The 14,962-nt window shown below is 35.4% G+C and overlaps 1 pseudogene; it reads right to left on the bottom strand.

Annotated features, from left to right (window-relative positions):
- Nucleotides 1–592: 592 nt before the first annotated feature.
- On the bottom strand, nt 593–1,307 carry LOC150065517 (14-3-3 protein zeta/delta pseudogene; annotated as a pseudogene).
- Between the last annotated feature and the right edge of the window lie 13,655 nt (nt 1,308–14,962).

Here is a 14,962-nt window from a genome sequence, read left to right as displayed (position 1 = left end):
AATGTGAACCGTTTCTCCTCTTATCTGGAGTTAATTGGGTCACAACTTTGTCTCAAACACTTCTGGTGCTGCAGTCAAAGGTGTGCACACTGAGATAGGTTCTTCCACAGAAATACACATGATTCCCACATGTCATACCCATGGAATATGTTTGTACCACAGCCTTACAAGTGCTCCAAACCTTTAAAGTACCCACAATAACTACACCTGTGACTGGAACCAATTTTCCCTTTTATTCCCTACCAGTACAAACCAATATTTAGGCAGTTTTTTTCACTTAGACATGGAAGCAGTTTTAACACTGGCCCTTGTGAAGCCACAATGTACCAAAAGTACTATGCCAAACATTTATAACGTATAAAAATTCTCATCCCCATATTGGCCACCTCAAGATGAAAACAGATAACTCCCTAAGTGTTAACTGGCTCTACTCCCTAAATATTAAACATAAAAACCACAGGGGAAATATAGAAATTCAAATAGAAGTAACATAAAAGTGTCATAAATCGTAAATTATTTGTGGGACAGCATGGATGGCAAATGGTTTACTGTGTAAATTTTAGAATGAGGCAGACAAAAGTTTGAAGGCCGGTTAATTTTCTACTCCTTCTCCCCCTTCGGCTTCATCTCCTTGGGTGTCTGATGTCCACAATGTCAAGTTGTCTCTCAGTAACTGAATTATTAGTGTGCTGTCTTTGTACGACTCTTCACTTAATGTATCAAGTTCAGCAATGGCTTCATCAAAAGCTGTCTTTGCAAGAGAGCAAGCTGTCTCTGGGGAGTTCAGAGAAGTTAAGGGCCAGACCCAATCTGATAGGATGCGTTGGCTGCATTTTCTTTTTGCTGATTTCAAAAGCTTCTTGGTATGCTTGTTGTGACTGATCCACAATCCCTTTCTTGTCATCACCAGCGGCAACCTCAGCCAAGTAACGGTAGTAGTCTCCATTCATTTTCAAATAGAAGACTTTGCTCTCTGCTTGTGAAGCATTAGGGATCAAGAATTTTTCCAAAAGAGACAGTATATCATTGCAGATATCTCTTAGCTCGGTCTCAATTTTCTCTCTGTATTCTCGGCCCATCTGCTGCTTTTTCTCAGCACCTTCCGTCTTTTGCTCAGTACTTGAAACGACCCTCCAAGATGACCTACGGACTCCTACATTTTTGTAAACAACTGAGAGAAAATTTCTTTCCTCATTAGATAATTCATCTCCTTGCTCAGTTACAGACTTCATGCAAGCTGCCATGTCATCGTATTGCTCAGCCTGCTCGGCCAGTTTGGCCTTCTGCACCAGCTCATTTTTATCCATGACTGTATATTATGTGTCCCCAGTGGGTGGTGGAGGATGGGCGGGGGTTCAGCAGTCTCTCCCCAATGTCATTCTTTAAAGAAATAAAAGAGGCAATCCAAATTTTCATGGAATGATAAAAGACAATGTATAGCAAAAACAATTCTTAGCAGAAAGAATTGCGCAAGAAGAATTTCAATACCAAACTTTAGACTCTATTACAGAGCTATAGTGACCAAAACTGCTTGGTACTGGCACAAGAACAGGCCTGAAGACCAATGGAATAGAACTGAGGACCCAGATATTAAACCACAGAGCTATGGCCACCTAATCTTTGGTAAGGTAGCCAAAAAAAAGTAGAATGGAAGAAAGTCAGCCTCTTCAACAATTGGTGCTGGAGAAACTGGTTAAGCACCTGTAGAAAATTAAAGTTGGATCCTTCTTTGTCACCCTGCACCAGGATTAACTCCAAATGGATCAAAGACCTTGAGGGAAAAACAGATACACTGAAAACTTTACAAGAAGGAATAAGAGATACCTAGGTCTCCATGGCGCAGGTTGAAACTTTCTTAATAAGGACCCAGAAACATAAAAAATCAGAGAAAGTCTGGCTAAATAAGATTGCATTAAACTGAAGAGCTTCTGGATGGCAAAGGACATAGCTAGCAAATTAACTAGAAAGCCTAAAGAGTCGGAGAAGGTCTTCACTAACCACATAACAGAAAAAGGCCTGATATCTAAAATATATCAACAACTCAAAAAATTGAATCCCTCCAAAACTAATCTCCAAATAAACAACCATGTCATTAAAAGATGGGCCAGAGACTTAGAGAGAGTCTTCTCTGAAGAAGAAATAAGAATGGCCTATAGACACATGAAGAAATGCTCGACATCTCTGGTCATAAAAGAAATGCAAATCAAAACAACTCTAAGATTCCACCTCACTCCAGTTAGAATGGCCATGAGCAAGAAATCTAATACCACCAGATGCTGGTGGGATATGGCCAGGAGGGATCACTACTATACTGCTTGTGGGAGTGCAAACTTGTTCAACCCATATGAAAAGCAGTATGGCAATTCCTCAAAAGACTAAACATAGAACTCCTCTATGACCCAGCAATTCCACTACTTGGCATTTACCCAATCGTCCAGAAACAAGGTCATACTAAATCCACTAGCACAATGATATTCATTGCAGCACTATTTACCATAGCAAAGATATGGAAACAACCCAGATGCCCCTCAGTTGATGAGTGAATAAACAAGACGTGGCATTTATACACAATGTAATTCTATGGTGCTGTGAGAAAGAATGACATCGCCCCATTTGTAAGGAAATAGAAAGACTTAGAAAAAAATCATATTAAGTGAATTAAGCCAGACTCAAAGGAACATAGGCTCAATGGTTTCCCTCATTTGTCATAATCAGTAGAATCCTTGTGCTCTCTTAGCAGAGATTTACAATAGGACAAAACCTAGATACATAAGGCCATATAGTATGAAGCTAAATGAAAGACCTCCATGATACTGAAACAAAAGCCATATAATGAGGGATTGTTGTCCTTAATGTACTATGTTATCTCTCATCTCTTTTGCTGTCCCTTGGTTATCTCATATTGTTACAGTATTTCACCTTGTTATCTGATATATTGGATATATGCATATTTGGTTATTTGAAATCGGATAGGGAAGGGGGGAAACAAGATGAGGGGCGGGGATGGGGGGAGGGAAATGGGGACCAAGACATGAGAAAGTGTATCAATGTTTGTGAATTAATGCAACTTCTGTCTGGTGAATATAATGTAACTCTTCTATTAAGTACAATAAAAACATATGAGATAAAGATTTTATTAACACTGATTTTTTAGACATCATATTTCAAATGTCAAGTTTAACAAAAAAAGATTCACTAATGAAATCTGTATATGCAACCACTGCCACATAAATTTAAGAACAAAATTAAAATTAGGCTATGAGTTCATATGTCATATATATATAGATCTATATAGAATATCAATCTGTCTATAGAATATATATATACATCCCATCATAAAAAATTTAAAAAAGAAAATGCTAAAAACAGGACATTTCATTTTAGACAACCTCACCCTTCCACTCACTTTCTCCCAGGCTTTTCTTCCTATCTCACATACAGGTTGTATAGTTGATTTTCAGCCTAGTCTCTGGTATCATTACTGCATTTGTTTGTCCTCCCTCCCTTCTTTCCTATGCCTCCTTTTACACTCCCAAAGACATACACACAAATAAAAAGAAAGGACAAAAGGAAAAGAAAACAAAAACAGCAAAAAAAGAAATTAAAAAAAATGAAACTTCTGTTTCATTGAGTTCATTTTTATAAACATTAATTTGTATAATCAGATGTACATATGCATGGTGCCTTTCTGTTCATCAAATAAGAGTATCCTCCTTTGGACTCACGGTGTGTGAATGTCTATTTCATATTTTAAAATACATGTTTCTGGCATTCAGTATATACTCTATGTGTCAAATGAGGTATAAGCAAGGATGGGAGTGGGAATCTGGGGGAATGCAAAAGGAGTGACATTGTCTAGAAAAGAAATGTATTCAGTACCTGACTTAAGAATTTGTAGCCCCTTTGTACATCTTCATAACAAAAATAATATTACATTTTAAAAAGTGTATTCTCATTCATTCTTGGACAATATATGTAGATTATTAATACCTCTTCTATTTTCTGAATTTAAAAAAATATTAACCAAACAATATGTGCTATGTTTTCAGTGACTGAGTCCTCTCCTATTCCACTTATTTCTCAAAGCTCATCCCTTTTTAATCTCTCTTAGTTCTTCTATAATTTCTCAGTTTCTAGAGGAAATCTTGAAGTCACATTTAACAATTGCTTTTGTAATGTAGTTCAGTGAACTTAGAAATTTAAATCCCTCCAGAGCTGAATATTTTTCTTCTTGTACCTATAATAGAGATGGTGTGATCCTACAGAGCTAAAAAGAAGTGGAAAGGCAATTAGAAGTGGGCTATAATTAAATTATTGCAAGAAGATTAGAGATATCCACCTTGGAATAAAAAAACAATTTAATTGTTTTGATTTGAGAATCAGTAATAAGCAAAATACACCTATAAATTCTAACGTTTGAAAAGCTTAGCCCATAAAAATATCATTCTACCTCTACCCAAATTTGGAAGACCTCTAACAGTAAATTTAAAGGAATAATACTTTCTTCAGGCTGTCATTTTGTTGATTTAGCATACACATAATAAATAATGCAAGAGTATAAGATGGTGAAGCATCAAAGAGAAGGCAAAATTAAAAAAATAATCTCATTTGCAATAGCCCCCAAAAGAGTAAAATGCTTAGGAATTAACTTAACCAAATATGTAAAGGAATTATTTAATGAAAACTATAAAAGCATAACGAAAGAAATTAAAGAGGATACCAGGAAATGGAAAGACATCCCATGCTCATGGGTAGGGAGAACCAGCATACTGAAAATGGCCATACTGCAAAAATTGATATACAAATTCAATTCAATCCCCATCAAAATCCCAAAGAAATTCTTTACTGAAATAGAAGATATAATCCAAAGGTTTATATGGAACAAGAAAGACCTAGAATAGCCAAAACAATTCTTGGCAAAAAGAGTAACTCAGGTGGTATTACAATACCAGACTTCAAACTCTACTATAGAGCCATAATAACAAAAACAGCATGATATTGGCACAAAAATTGGTCAGAACATCAATGGAACAAAATAGAAGATGCAGAAATGAAACCACATACCTATATTCAACTTGTATTTGACAAAGGAGTCAAAGATACACAGTGGAACAAATACAGCCTATTGAATTATTTGTGCTGGCAAAACTGGGCAGCCACATGCAGAAAACTAAAAATTGACCCTAGCCTTTCGTCATGCACAAGCATTAACTCAAAATAGATCATAGGGGATGTGAGTTTGGCCTAGTGGTAGAGTGCTTGCCTAGCACGCCCAGAGGTCCGGGTTCAATTCCACAGTACCACATACATAGAAAAAAGCCGGAAGTGGTGCAAACGCTCAAGTGGTAGAGCTCTAGCCTTGAGAAAGTCCAAGGAGAGTGCTCAGGCCCTGAGCTCAAGCTCAGGACTGGCAAAAAAAAAATTAGATGAAAGACCTCAATATCACACTGGAAACCTTGAAACTCCTACACGATAGAGTTGGAGAGACACTGGAACTCATAGGCAGAGCCAAAAGATTCCTGAACAGAATCCCAAGGTCACAACAGATTGGAGAGAGACTCGATAAATGGGACTACCTAAAAATAAAATGTTTCTGCACAGATAAAAGTATAGCTACTAAAGTAGAAAGACAGCCAACCAACTGGGAAAGGATATTTACCAATAATACATCAGAAAAATGCTTAATATCCAAGAAACTCAAGAAACTAACCCCCCCAACCCAACAAAGCATTCACTAAATGGGCAAGGGAACTAAACAGAGACATCATAAGAAGAGGTTAAAATGGCAGAAAAGCATATGAGAAAATGCTCCTCATCCATGGTCATAAAGGAAATGCAAATAAAAACAACCTTTACCCCACCTTACTCCAACAAGAATGGACAAGATTTTCAACTCGGAGAATGGCAGATGCTAGTGAGGTTGTGGAGAAAAAGGAACCCTACTGCACTGCTGATGGAATTGTAAACAAGTTCAGCCACTCTGGAAAGCAGTGTGGAGGTTTCTTAAAGAACTGAAAATAGACCTTCCCTACGATCCCACCACACCACTTCTGGGCATCTACCCTGAACATCATAACCCAGGATATGATAAGGACACTTGCTCAGCTATGTTCATCTCTGCATTAATCACAATAGCCAGGAGATGGAAACAATCCAGATGCCCTACTGCAGATGAATGGACATAAAAAATGTGGTATACATATATAATGGAATTCTACATAGCCAACAGACAAGATAAAATAATGGCATTTGCAGGGAAGTGGATGAATCTAGAATGAATCATGTTGAGTGAGACAAGTTAAGACCAAAGGAACAAAAGGCATATGGTATCCTTAATATATGGCTATTAGATCCAAACCGTACAAGAGCGAGGACTCAGTATTTGTATATCTGGTGCTATGGACATGGTATTGGAAATATAAACTCAACTACATAGACATAAAAATTTATGACTCTATAGACATAATGTTTTATTTTACATAGATTAATATGTATCCATGACATACAAACCTCACCATAATTTTAATTATGTTCTAAAATCTAAGTGCTAGTGATTTTATATAGAGATTCCCTTCTTGAATACTTGTTTGTTAAACATATCATTTGAAATAGGATGTAAATCTCAATGTTAATAAATTCTTTAATTAAACAAAAGATGGTGAAGCATGACAATTATTTTTTTATTTTTATTTTTATTTTTATATACTTTTTATTGTAATTAATAGAAGGGTTACATGATATTTGCCAGATAGATGGTGCATTAATTCACATACATTTATACCCTTTCACATGTCTTGGTCCCCATTTCCCTCCCCCCCCACCCCCACCCCTCACCTTGTTTTCCCCCATTCCCTATCCAATTTCAAATAACCAAATACAAATATATCTGATATATCAGGTAACAAAGTGAGATACTGTAACAATATGAGATAACCAAGGGACAGCAAAAGAGATGAGAGATAACATAGTACCTTAAGAACAACAATCATTCATTATATGGCTTATGTTTCTATATCCTAGAAATCCTTTCATTTAGCGTCCTACTATATGGCCTTTTGTATCAAGGTTTTGCTCTATGAAGCATGACAATTAAAGGGAAGTCTTCAGCCTGAGTGGCACTAGAAACCATGAGAAGTTATAAATCACTAATTGTCTTGGAAATTAGTCACCTGAATCATGGCACATAAGATTACTCCAACTATCAGAGAGTCTGACCCTTCCATCAGCATAGGCTAATTCTATGATAAGAAACAAAAGAGGGAGCTATGATCATAAGCAACTGTTATAATTAGTTTCACCATAGTATGAATACATACAGCATACTAATTTGATATGCACTAAAATATGAAAACAACTCTATAACATAATACAAAATAACAGTTAAACATTGTTTTGGCAAGTCAAAGAGACATTTATATATTTAATAAACACACACTATGTGCCATAAATGTTGCTAGAAAATAGAGAAATAAATGTCAATATGTGTAACTCTGATATCACAGAGTTCAAGAGACAGCCTAGTCCAGGAGTCAAACAACTAAGCAAGCACACTAGGAATAGATGAAGATATGAAGAGATCACTGAAGAGTATGATTAACTCTGAGAAAAGTCCAGAACATCTTACAAAACAATGTATGGGTCTTTGTTTTTTGTTGCTGCTGTTTTTTGTTTGTTTCTTATTTGTTCATCACAGAGCTTGAACTCTGGGCCTGAGCTCTTCAGCTTAAGACTAGCATTCTATTAATTTAAACCACATCACCATATCCAGTTTTCTGATGGTTAATTGGATATGAGAGTCTCAAGGACTTTGGTGCCCAGACTGGCTTTGAACTTCGATCTTCAGATTTCAGCCTCCTGAATAGGTAGGATTACAGGTGTGAGCCTTGTTTATATCAACCTTTCTGTTCCTATTGAGATGCATATTTTCTTTCAAATAAAGCAAAGCAAGAACTGACTTTTTTCTCCTAAATAAAGTTGAATGGCTTTATTGATCAGTAAGCAACAAATCAGTATCCATTACATGACATTACATTCAGGGAATAAGTTTACAAAGATAGAAAGATATAGTGTTCTTCCAGATAGTTAAAAGCAACCCACTGAAGGAGAGAAAGTTTTGGGGAGGTGGATAGGAATTAGCTGCCAGTAATAAGTGGTATAAAAACAAGTACTTCATGCTTATAAGGAAAAAAATGCCATAATAAAACACATTGTATTGTACAATTAATGAACACTAATAAAAATGTCCAAAATGTAAAATTCAACCCACATTATCATCAACACAATGGAAAACTAATAAGAATTGACTGCAATATTTATCACATATCCTTCAATCTAAATTCATCTGGCAATTTCAGTGACTATTGGTTTTTCTCTAAAAAATTCGAATTTTTATATTTTCATGAAAGCCAATAGGTTTGAAGTTAGAGCCAAGCAGCAAGTTGAGTTTATTCCTTATTCTCCCTGGGGAAGCTGGAGATATTATTTTCTTTGATGATTAAAATTTTGACAGATGTTCCCAGATCATTGAGAAAAGATTGAGTGGAAAAATTGTCAGAAATATGATTTTGCTTTTGAAAAGATATGAATATATTGCAAAAGGGAAAAAAATCTTAAATTACAAATTTTGACAAACATATGTACTGAGAAAAGGTTATGAAGGGTTTTTGAACTGAGAGCCTGGATACTATCCCTGAACTTTTTTTTGCTTAAATCTAGCTTTTGGGCACTTGAGTCAAAGCTCCATATCCAGCATTGTTTTGTTTGTTTGTTTGTTTTGGGGTAGCTAATTGGAGATGAGTCTCCTAGATTTCCTACGTTGTCTGACTTCAAACCACAATCCTCAGACCTCTTCTTCTTGAGTTGTCAGGATTACAATCATGATCTACCAGAACTGACCTTTATTCCTCTTCCTACTCCTCATCCATCTCCTCTTTCTCCTCTTCTTCATTCTATTGTATTTCTCCTGGTATTTTCACACCCTTGTCTTCAAGTGTTTATTGCTCTGGAGTCTTCTGACTGATTGTACAGGTGCATTCTCATATACCCTCCAATTCCTGATTATCCACAAAGCGTGCACTAGCAATATTCTATTTGCCAAAGCCTTTGTATGCACAGCAATGGTGAAACTGGCTCTTTCTCCCTCTCCTCCACCTTCTCTCTCAAGAAGCCTTAGTTCAATTGCATTCAAAGGTAAGTGGAAAGTATCAGTTATTCACGTCAGTTTCTAATCTAGAGTTGGAAGAGCTCATTGAATGTTGAGTTGGTTAAACTTACAAAATTTGTGAAAGGCAGCTGAATTGATTATTTTCCTTTTTTGTGTGACACTTGGATATAAGAATATTTTTCTTGGCTGAACTTTGGAAACTATACTGGGAAAGATAAAAAGAAACAGTTTCAATACACATGTTATTTTTGTAACATTTAGGAAGGTTCTAACATACTGATCTACTTACCTATCTATCCATTCATCTATGTATCTATTTCTCTATGTCTATTATGTATCTCTCCATCTACCTACTGAGAAAGACAGATAGACCGAGACAGAAAGCCAATTTTTTTTCTTTTTATTCTTTCCCATTACGTTTTTATTGTCAGTTGTGGGGTTTAAACTTTGGGCCTGGTTGTTGTCACCGAGCTCTTCAGCTCAAGGCTGGCACTCTATCACTGAGGCAGAGCAAGACTTCCAGTTTCCTGGTGGTTAACTGAAGATAAGAGTCTTAAGGCGAGAACTGACTTTTATATTGAAGTGCTTAGAAGCCTGATGGCAGATATTACAGTTTATTGTGCTTAACATAAATGGAAAAATATAAGAATGGGAGAAAAGAAAATCCTTGTTCTTATTAAATCAGGAAATAATCCTCAAGTATAGCACATGTCTTAAAACCAGAGAACATATTTCAAATTTTCATTGAGGAGTCCATGGCATATGTAATAAATTTCTGTTTCCAGGTAATTTTAAAGAATGTTTTCAATTATTAGATGAATATATAAATTACTTCCTATATGGTTGATGTTAAATAATCAAAATTAGGGGTCCTGAATAACAGGACACAAATCTATATTATAGAGCCAGAACATTTGTGATATTTACTTACTATCCAGATATGTTACCAGACTCAGACATTTAACAGGAAACCAGATCATTATCAGGAGAGACAGGATAGATACCAGTAACTGTTTTGAGACTATCTGAAAATATATAAACCTGCCTATGGAAGATAATTCTATCACTGTGTTTTTCATAATAGCTCTCAGCGTATCTATAATACATATATTGAGATATAGATAGCCTAGAAGAATGTTTTAAAATCATATAGATTACATATCCATATTCAAATCCTGCCTCAATATTGTGTCCATTATATTTCTATGGCTGAACCAAATCCTGTTTTTCAGTTGTGCTCTCTACGTGGTTGCTATCTCACAAGGGGCACAATTACTTTAACAAGCAGTGATAGCCTCAATGAACTGTTATGCTGTAGAAATAATAGACACATCTTCTTTGGAAGAGTGTTTTGTTTATGGTGAAATTATGGTTGTAAAAGTAAGTGTCACAATGATGATCACCTTAAACTGTGAATTCAGCCATGGAAATGTTGAATATTATTCACGTTTCCTACTTAAGCTTGCTGCTGGCAATGATTGATTCTGAGTTATTACAGCACTAATCTTCCTTTGATTATCTCTTAGGTAAATGAAATATAAAATGCCAGACATTTTGATAGGACATTGTTTCCTTTAACAATGATAAAGGATTCTAATGTGTCCCATTTAGTAGTTCAGTTTATTTTAAGCTTGGATCATTTTGTCAAGATTATTTCAAATTAAAACCAAAAAAGAACAAAATAACAAGTAGGCTTAGTTATAAATGATACTTTTGTGTTTATAGTGGTGAAAAACTATTCTAAGCATAGACTGAAAATACCTACAAATCAATAGGACCACAAACAAGCCACTAAAAGTCAACAAGAATCATTCACAAGTATTCCTTAGAAGAAGACATAATAATGTTTAACAAACATATAAAGATGTTGAGAATCCATAAGTCATCACAGATAATGAAATGAAATTACCACATTAAACCACCATTTCATATCCTTTTGATAACAAAAAAAGTCTGACTATAGTTTCATTTTGGAGGTGTTTTGAAAACAAATGCTATTTCATACATTGTTGCTAGACTTGTAAATGTGTACAAATACTTTAAAGGAATTAAAATAGTCTTTTATTGTTGAGAAAACTTATCCTTTGTGATCTGTAGTTTTACTCATAATTGTACAGCAGAGAACATACACAAATATACAAAAGAGTCTATACCAGAATTCATCACAATAGATAAAAATGTCACCAAAATGCTACCATGAGAGACCAGATGAATTGTGACATGTTTGCATAATAGAGCAGACAATGGTCAAAACTATAAAACTATCTCTCTCTCATTCTCATATACATATATATACATATAAATGATTTTATATGTGAGAGTTGTTAAATGTATCTCAACTATATATCATATATTGTTATATACTGAGTTGTTATATGTGTGATAATTTTTTATAATGTTCAACAAATGAACAAAATAAAATTGTACCTAGATATAGATAAATAGCATAAATAGAATGAAAATCAAATAATGACTATAGAATGGAATTAAGATGATGTCTGACAAGGGCAGGAGGAGGGCTTAGGTACAAGATAGGATGACATATAATTAGATGTAAATCATCTTCAAGATCTTAGTGGTTCCTTATGGGTAATGGATTTATGGTTGTGTGTTGCTTTCTAAGAAAACAACTTACATTGGTACATATTTTCAAAAAGTATAGAACAATGTCAGAAACCAAGAAGTAATGTTAAGTTGGGTCAACAATGGCCGTATTCATGTACAAATTCATATAATCCACTAGAGTTTTTGGAATATTCCAGACCCAAACTGTGAAGTCATCTAAGTTTGTGGTATATATCTGGTTTCTCGGGAAATAGAGCAGAATACAGTATGCTCTTTTTAAAGTATGAGTTATATCATCAACATGTTGTACATTACATGTGTTTTCATCATATATATATATCATTATATAGAGATAAAATACAGTCTCTCATTTATGTTAGGCAAACACTCAAACCCTGAGTGGTAGCTGAATGTAGTACCTTTTGGTCAATAAATTCCCTTTTTATCACATCATACATTGCTCCTGTTAACAAAGTTTGCTGAAGTGTTTCAGGTGCTCTTACAATACACATACACGTACACACACACACACGCACACACATGGAAATAGATGCCTTAATTTGGATGTAGTAATTTCAGAATATATATTTGTAGTTGAAAATATATTGTAGCCTGAAGGTATTGTTATTTCTCTTCTCCTTTTTGCCCTTTGGTTAATCTCATATTGATACAGTATCTGACTTTTTTTTAACCTGGCATACTGGTATATAGGTTTATGTGTTTATTTGAAATGGGGAATGGGGGGAAGCAAGATGATTGGGAGGGGATGGGGTGAGGAAAATGGGGAAAAGAACCATGAGAAGGGGTATCAATGTGTGACAAGTAATGCACCTACTACCTGGCAAATATAACTGTAACCCCTGGTTATATTGCAATAATAAAATAAAATACATATATTATATACCCTAAATGTATACAAAAATACTAAAAAGCTGTTCTATTCTGGATGACTTATACTATATTTCACATACTCAGCCATTTAACCTCTCACCTGCCATAATCAATTCCTTTAAAGGGATCAAATTTTTCTTTTTATAATTATTTTTCTTTATTGTTTGGTAATGTATAGAAGAGTAATAGTTACATTTACCAGATCATAGGTACATTATATCTCACACATTGATAGCCCTTCCCATGCTTTTGTCTCCATTTTCCTCCCCCACCCCTTCCCAATCATCTTGTTTCCCCCACTTCCCTTTCTGATTTCAAATGAACAAATAAAAGTATATACAATATACCAGGTAACAAAGTCAGATACAGAAACAATATGAGATTAATCAAAGGGCAACAAAAGAGAAGAGAAATAACATACTACATTAAGAACAACAATCACACAAGATAAAGTTCTTATCTCCATATCCTAGAGATCCTTTCATTTATTCTATATGGCCTTATATACCCAGGTTTTGAGCTGTTGTAACCTTCTGCTAGGAGAGTCCTAGATGTGTACTAATTATTACAAATGAGGGAAACCATTGAGCCTATGTTCTTTTGGGTCTGGCTTACTTAACTTAATATGGTTTTTTTTCCCCCAAGACTTCCCATTTAATTACAAATGGGATGATGTCATTCTTTCTGATGGCAGCATAGAATTCCAATGTATAAGTACATCTTCTTGATCCAGTCATCTATTGAGGGTTATCTTTGCTATGGTAAATAGTGCTGCCATGAACCTTGTTGTGCTAGTAGCTTTAATAGGTCCCTGTTTCTGGACGTTTGAGTAAATGCCAACGAGTGGAATTGCTGGGTCATAAGGGAGTTCTATGCTTAGTCTTTTGAGGAATTGCCACACTGCTTTCCATAGTGATTGAATGAGTTTACACTCCCACCAACAGTGTAGTAACATAAAGGAATCAAGTGCTCTTAGGGTATTGTTTTGAAGGAGGAAAGAGCAAATCAGAACCTCTCTGTACATTCACCTGCCTTTTAAGACTTTGTGAGAAAACATTGAATCTAAGTTCCTTTGAGTCTGGCTTACTTCACTTAATATGATCTTTTCTAAGTCTTTCCATTTCCTAACAAATGGGGCAATGTCATTCTTTCTAACAGCAGCATAGAATTCCATTGTGTACAAATACCACATCTTGTTGATCCACTCATCAACTGAGTTACATCTAGGTTGGTTCCATATCTTTACTATGGTAAAGAGTGCTGCAATGAACATTGTTGTGTTAGTGGATTTAGTATGTCTTTTTTTCTGAATGATTAGGTAAATGCCAAGTAGTGGAATTGCTGGGTCATAGGGGAGCTTGATGTTTAGTCTTTTGAGGAACTGCCATACTGCTTTCCACAGTGGTTGAACAAGTTTGCACTCCCACCAACAGTGTAGTAGTGATCTCTCCTGGCCACATCCCCTCCAGCATGTGTTGTTATTAGTTTTCTTGATCCTGGCCATTCTAACTGCAGTGACGTGGAATCTTAGAGTTGTTTTGATTTGCATTTCTTTTATGACCAGAGATGTTGAACATTTCTTCATGTGTCTATAGGCCATTTGTGTTTCTTCTTCAGAGAAGAATCTCTTTAAGTCTTTGGCCCATCTTTAATGGGACAGCTGTTACTTTGGAGATTAGTTGTGGATTGATTCAATTTTTGGAGCTGTTGATATATTTTAGATATGAGGCCTTTGTTGTATGGTTGGTGAAATCTTCTCCCACTCTGTAGGCTTCCTAATTACTTTACTAGCTATGTCCTCTGCCATACAAAAGCTCTGCAGTTTAATGCAGTCCCACTTATCCAGTCTTTCTCTGAGTTGTTGTGATTCTTGGTCCTTATTAAGAAAGTTTCGGCCTGTGCCAAGGAGACCTAGTGTATCTCCTATTCCTTCTTGTAAAGTTTTCAATGTATCTGCTTTTACCTCCAGGTCTTTGATCCATTTGGAGTTAATTCTAGTGCAGAGTGACAAAGAAGGATCCAACTTTAGTTTTCTGCATGTGCTCAACCAGTTCTGCCAGCACCACTTGTTGAAGAGGCTATCTTTCTTCCATTCTATTTTTTTGGCTCCCTTGTCAAAGATTGGCCATAGGTCTGTGGTTTAATATCTGGGTCTTCAGTTCTATTCCATTGGTCTTCAGGCCTGTTTTTGTGCCAGTACCAAGCTGTTTTGATAATTATAGCTCTGTAATAGAGTTTAAAGTTTGGTATTGTAATTCCTCCTGCGCTGTTCTTTCTGCTAAGAAGTGTTTTGCTATACGGGGTCTTTTATTATTCCATATGAAATTTTGGATTGCCTCTTCT

The sequence above is a fragment of the Megascapheus bottae genome, chromosome 3 (genome assembly GCF_031878675.1).
Source record: "Megascapheus bottae isolate mThoBot1 chromosome 3, mThoBot2.hap1, whole genome shotgun sequence".
Lineage (NCBI taxonomy): Eukaryota > Metazoa > Chordata > Mammalia > Rodentia > Geomyidae > Megascapheus > Megascapheus bottae.
This window is presented reverse-complemented; position numbering and strand designations above follow the sequence as displayed.